The sequence below is a fragment of the Cupressus sempervirens genome, chromosome 5 (genome assembly GCF_028749045.1).
Source record: "Cupressus sempervirens isolate cs-2001-9-10 chromosome 5, ASM2874904v1, whole genome shotgun sequence".
Lineage (NCBI taxonomy): Eukaryota > Viridiplantae > Streptophyta > Pinopsida > Cupressales > Cupressaceae > Cupressus > Cupressus sempervirens.
The window spans coordinates 114,048,492-114,055,470 of record NC_143122.1 but is presented as its reverse complement, the minus strand read 5'-3'; the positions used below and the strand labels follow the sequence as shown (position 1 = coordinate 114,055,470).

The window sequence follows — 6,979 nt, the reverse complement described above, 5'->3', positions numbered from 1 at the left end:
TTTATAAAACACTTTATAGAGTCATTTACCAAAAGCTCTCTATTAATAGGCTCTGAAAATGCTCTATTAATAGACTTTAAAAATACTACATTTTCAATAATAAGCATTTATAACTAATATAGTACAAGGCTAAAAAATCCATTTATTTATATTCTTTTTTTAAAAACGCTGCTAACTCTTCAGAGCCCTTTATTCATCTAGCTCAATTGCAAATGTTTTGCTCTGGAACACAAACATTTACGTGCTTTAGTTCAATGGAGAGTGTTGTATGGGGGCATTTTTGAATTTATTCAGGTCAATTACAAATCAACAGCTCTGTGTCGGTCTCCAGCTATAGCATCTATAGGAAAGATGGCTTTGATTTCATTCATGTCATCTGTTGTCAATTTTCCTGAGAGAGAAGATATTATCATCCAGGTTCTTCATCTTGGTGGTTCCAGGAATGGGCACAACATCATTTCCTTGGTCTTGAACCCATGCAAGAGCAACCTGGCTTGGGCTGCACCCTTTTCTTAAACTAATCTTACTTAGCTTTAGTAATAGATCTTGGTTCTGCTCAAGATTCTCACCTTAAAACCTCAGATTCCCCTGTTTAACAGATCAATTATTATGATATGAAACAATCAACAATGAAAAAATCAAATCAAATTAATTTTCACCTTTATTGTCAGTCTTGTCATATAGATTTTTGTTTAGATTTTACTTTGCTGTTCAGTCTCAATGTTTGAACTCAACATCAGATCATCTTTAAAATGGTACAATTATTAAATGGAAAAAAAAATCCTATCCTTTACCTTATGAAGTCATTATCTGTCACACTTTGAAGAAGTTTTCCTCCTATGCTGAAGAAACCCATGCCTAAAGGACTGTATGGAACAATCCTAATCCCCAACTCCCTATGAATGGAATAAAATGAAATAAAATAAATATAAGTAAGCTTGTATTCCTTATCTAAGTTCAAATGGAACAAAGTTCAAAAAAAAATCTTATTAAAAACTTCAACTTTTGGTATATACTGTGAGCCCAATTCACAAATATTTATTCTCAATTCTCTGCAATCTATAAAGTAAACATTGAATCACTGACTGTTGAGGTATTATATCGTCACAACGTTTACCTAGAGGTGGGAATAATTTGGGCCTCAGAATCCCTACTCCAGAGAGACCATTCAAGCTGCACAACAGTGATTGGATGCACTGCATGGGCCCTACAGATTGTTGAAGCAGAGGCTTCAAACAGACCCACATATTTTATATTTCCCTCTTCTACCAACTTCTTCAGTTCACCCATCTATATAAAAGGAAAACTAATTTGCTTGTTATCAGATTTCTTATGTTTTGCTAGCCATCGGTAAAAAGCCAGAGGGATACAATCTTGCCCTCCAAAGCCATACAACCTTGATTATTAGACACATATTTTCTAGTGAAATTAGAGGTATGAAATTTTGATTTTGTTGTTTCTGAGAAAAATTCATTGACTCATGTTACATTAGCTTCATAAGAACTCATCTCTCATGACAATAAGTTGGAGTAGTATTGCACTTAGTGACCTTCTGGAAAGGCTTAATGCTTCACCTTATGAGCATCATATAAATGTAATGAGTACTATGTGTTCCATTCATTCTTATGAAAAATGAGTTCTTGTGAACCACTATTAAAATAACTTGTGTCAATGCGTTTCACTAGAAAACCACACAGTTGAATCCTTGTAGTAAAATCACAATTTGACTTGCTGTAGAAAATATTTCATACTTATCAATCTCAAGAATTGATATGTAAAATATATTTCTCACATCAAATCAAATTCAAGATTCAACTATGTAGTTTTTGGAGAAAAACCATTGCCCAAAATTTTATAAATAAGATTAAAATAAAAAACCTATCACAGTAGTACAGATTTTGAATCTTAAAACTTACAACGCCATGACAAAATAGTATTTTGGTGCAAGGTTAAGGGTTTGGAATCCGAAGACTTATAGTAGCTTCTATGGGTACAGTAATATCCACCTTGTGCTGGTAATAAAGATCAATGTAGTCTATATCAAGCCTCTTGAGGCTTGCTTCACAGGCAACCCTAACATATGCAGGATCTCCCTTCACACAAAATTCTCCATTACTCCAAGTCAATCCAAACTTAGTTACAATATGCACCTTCTCTCTGATACCTTTCAGAGCCTATTTAGGAAGGAACAATAAAAACATTATGCACGGTGTTAGAACAATCAAGCTCAGAGAATTAATAGATTAAGAAATGGAAATAGTACGAGCTAGAAATAAGATGTGCATCTTTTGATCAATCTATGGTTTTAACAAATGCATCTTTTGAGTAATATTGATCACTTTTCAGTGATGGGTTATATAGTTTTCAGCTATGTAAGGATTTGGTACAGTTGATGCTTCCGCAACTCATAATTATGTTATAATGTTGAATTACTTTTCAGAAGAGTCTTCTAGTGCAGGCTGGAAAAGAAACATTAGAACTTAAGTATAAACACACAAGAGTGCTTGTTAGGTTTTTTTACATGAATGATCCAATGTTTTCCAAGATGACACAAAATAAAACAACATGTATGGTAGAACCATTTTTTAAATTGTAAAGTGAAGCTTCTCGACACCTAACATATAGAAACTGTTATCCAAATTTGCTCATCTACATCACCACTTATCAGTTACAACAGTAATCTTAAACTATACCATAGCAGTAACTGGGAGCCAGGCATGCTCAAATCAACATGTATGGTAGTCAAAATCAAACATGAATTTAAAGAATTTTTAAGGAAATGAAAGCATTTCATTTTATTCATGCTGCCTATCCAAGAACCTTGAATGGCACAAAGAAATCTTACTCCTTTTGTCATATATTCTATCTTGGCTATATTTATAAGATGTGTCTATATAATATTTTGTCTAACATGAGAAGTCATACAAAATATTTGGAAATACCTTCATCTCTTAGTTACAAGGCATAGAATCATGCTAAATTGCTTTAATCCACCTTAGGTTCAGATTTCTTGATTATGCTTTGCAAATATTGATACACTATTATCCTCTTTTGTAAATCCAATTTGACATTATTTGATTGGTAGTTGCTCCGTATTATGCATTAATGGTAGTCCATGTTCAGAGAATGTAATCCCATCTTTGTTATATGAATAGAGTTCGCATAAGAGATGTTGGTATGGTTTTTATAAAGCAGGTTAAAAACTCTGTCTTCTAAATTCTTTCTTATAAATGGACATTTGGATATGGTGATAGTAATGAAGGGTCTATATTGGTCAATATGATTGTGTTGGAATAGACAAGCAAAGGAAGTAATCAAAGCAATTAAGAAACGCATTGCCAATAAGAATCCTAAGATCCAAATTCTTTCTCTGACAGTTAGTATTGAATAATATTATAAATTTCTATATACATTTCAATTTATTTTAAGTTATCATTACTAAGATATTTGGTTGAATTCTGTGTGAAAAAAATTTACTATAGTAAGAATTCATTTATGATTGACTTTGATGGATAAGTTTGATTTAATATTTGCCTGGTTATTTTTGTAGCTATTAGAGACACTTAAAAAAAAATTGTGGTGATACTGTTCACTTGCAAAGGATGAAGCAGCCTGCCTTTTGAGGGGCAAAGAGACTGCCAAGATGCTCCTCCTCAGGTTCAAGGATGCTCGTGCTAGAAACAAGACTATCAACTCTAATTCAAGTCCCAATTTTCTCTCTGATTCTGAGCCAAATTGTCTCAAGAATCATTTCATACAGTCAAAAGTCAAGCTAGGAACATAGTATCTCAACTCTAATGCCCATGTCCAAAATGCTGAACTTACCTTCAGAGAAGTCCTCTTGCATTGGAAGTAGGATTTCCAGCCTGACAAATGTGCACATTACTCCAAGTAAGTCCATGGGTTAGGGGAATTTTGAAGGTAAAGACAATGACTCAACTGTGGAGATGATATGCAAAACCTTAGTTTGAATGTGAGAAGGACAAACAGATTCCCCTGTAGTCTGCCCTATGGAACTATTGTCAATTATCAACCATACAAATCTTTTTATCTCTTAGTTGCTACCTTTTAGAAGGAATTCAACTTAGGTAATGAATGTCACTAAGGTTGAATGTGAGATGGGACACTGACTCATGTACTATTAGGAATATCCATTCATATGGAGCTCACATGACTTTTCAACAATGTGCCAATTTATTTCTCATAGTTGCTTTACAATAAAATTGTAGTAGCTCTACGCTTTATAGTCTGCATTCTTAAAACAAACTTATGTAATGTGGTAAAAAACATTTGTGCTGGTTTTCTATTAATTATTTAATGAAAATGCTAGGAATGGTTTTTTCCTTCTATAAGGTTGATTGATCATGATGCGTCTTAATTTATCTAACAAGACACAAATTAAATACTAAGGCAAAGCTAATGTTCAGTTTATTCATGTTCTTTGTAATTAGGATACAATGGCCAGGTGACCAGTTGATCCAAAGGAGGAGTTGAGGTTGATGTCTCAGGAAGTATGTGGTTATGTGGGAGCTGTTCTAAATAGTCTTGTTGCAAATGTACCCAAAGTAAGAACCTTAGAACATCCTTGCATTAAAGCACTACAGAAATAGGCATTCTTTTGTATGGTTCTCATGAGTATTAACTTGTCCTTCAATGATTGACAGGTTGTGGTGCTCTACCAAGTTGAGAAAGCCAAAGAGGAAATGCTGACTCAACTTTATAGCTCTGTCAGGTGAAGGTTAATTACATGTGGCTAACATGGCCATGGTACTAGTTATATTTGTTTTCTGTGTTCCTCATATATTATTTTTCAATTCTACTTCAAACAACTCTCAGAGTATAGCAAAGATTGAAGAACTTATCCAAGAAGATCAGAATGCAAAAAGGAAACGTGAGAGATTCAAAAAATAGGCATCTTTATTTTCAAGACTTACTCATCAATTAAGTATCCATGATGTTTGAGCAACAAGTGATAATTTTTCTTCAAATGGAGGTACTTGATATATTAGTTTTTGTTAAGTGAAATGTTTCTTTTCATAGTAATAAGTTAATACTTTTAATAGAGTATAATTTATCGTAGGTTTCAGCCCCATTGTCATCCCTTGTCCCCTCCTAACATGGTTTCCATGATATACTATAATCTTTTTTGAATCACTAGAACATGATATTAGATCTTACTGGGCTCCCGTGTCAAATGATTTTCTTTTGGACGAGGCCACTACTAGTTTTGAGGCTATTGTGATATGTAATGATATAACCAAAGATAATAAGAAGACTTCTATCATTTTTAGTAACTCTCATCCTTAGACATTTGATGTGTGCCAGATAAGGGTAGGTTGGTTGGGGTTAAATGTCATGAAATATGATCTAAAGTACTTTTATTATAGTTCCAAGGATGTTTGTGGGGTGCTTTTTCAGTACCCTAGGATAGAGAGGGAAGTTATTGATTACTCTTATTTTGTTAAGAATGTTCATGCTAATGGTGTGAAGGTTGTCATGGCCTCTGATTTTTCTACACTAACAATACTGAAGCCTCCTAAGGAATTTGGGGTGGATATCATCTTTGGGTCTTCTCAAAGATTTGGTGCCCCCCTGGACTATGGGGGGCCCTCATTTATATTGTTTGGTTACATCTTAAGAATAAAAATGAATGATGCCTGGTAGGATTATTGGAGTTAATGTGGATTCCCATAGGAATCCTGTGCTAAGGATGCAAATGTAGACAAGGGAGCAACACATCAGGCAAGATAATGCCACTAGAAATATCTACATGATACATGCATTAATTACAATATATCTTCTATGTATGCAATCTATCATGGTCTGGCAAGATTGAAAAAAAATGTAGAATGTGTACATGGTTTGGCGGGAGCATTTATTAGTGGATTAAAGAAATTAGGCACTATTAATGTTGAGGATGCTCCATTCCTTGATATTGTAACGGTTATATGCTTATCATTAAGCAAGGGAGATGGGCATAAAAACTTCTATCATTACTGTCTCAACTCATGGAATGAATCTTGCAAGTCCTACAATGTGTGGAATGAAAATTGTTGTTGTTTGAACTGTTGCTAAAGAAAATAAAGGATGTAGAGGAAAATAAGGAAACCTTGTAGCACTTATGATTACCTATCCTTCAATGCATGGTGTGTATGAGGAGGGTATTAAATAAGATATGTTAAATCATTCATGACAATGATAGTCAAGTGTACATGGATGGTGCAAACATGAATGTGCAGGTTGGACTAACTAGCTTGAGTTGAATTGGAGTGGATGTATGCCATCTCAATCTTTAGAAGATATTCTACATTCTACACTCTAGTATGGGGCCTATAGGAGTAAAGAAGCATTTGGCACCATTTTTACCATCACAACCTCTGGTACCAATAAATGGAATTACTACTCCTGAAGGGAATCCACAACCACTTGATATGATATCAACAGCACCATGGGGCTCAACCATGATTCTACCAATATCAATAAAAAGGGAGATTACGGAAATTGAGAATGGGAAAATGGACATTAAACATACTAGTTTGATGGCAGATAATGTGTATAGAGAAAAAATTATAAATCCTTATGTTTTGGAATGACAAGCAGGGTAGATAGAGTTGAATGAAGGCTCTGATAGGAATAAAAAGAAGCACAAGGCAATCAATAGTTGTAGATAGTTCAAGAATTGACTTATTCCTAATATAGAAAATAGTGCAAAACTTAAAGAGAGAATAACATTTATCAAGTGGATTTGATCATCTCAAAGTCCGATAAACTTCTATTAGTCAGGAATAAAATAGAAGATACAACTCCATTGTAAAATAAACAATTTGTAAGACAATTTTATCAGACCCCAATTCTTGAGTAAATTAGGAACCAAATGCTGAAAAAATATCCTCACAACCCTATTCAAGAGAAAATTTTGACTAACGACCATTGATATGATCCCACAACTTAATTTTGGAGTTGCCTAGAGATATTTCAA

At 33.8% G+C, this 6,979-nt stretch overlaps 2 pseudogenes; one reads left to right on the top strand and one right to left on the bottom strand.

Annotated features, from left to right (window-relative positions):
* Nucleotides 1-299: 299 nt before the first annotated feature.
* Nucleotides 300-3,883, bottom strand: LOC149554782 (putative aldo-keto reductase 3; annotated as a pseudogene).
* Nucleotides 3,884-5,161: 1,278 nt separating this feature from the next.
* LOC149554781 (glycine dehydrogenase (decarboxylating), mitochondrial pseudogene) lies at nucleotides 5,162-6,593 on the top strand (annotated as a pseudogene).
* The last annotated feature ends 386 nt before the right edge of the window (nucleotides 6,594-6,979 follow it).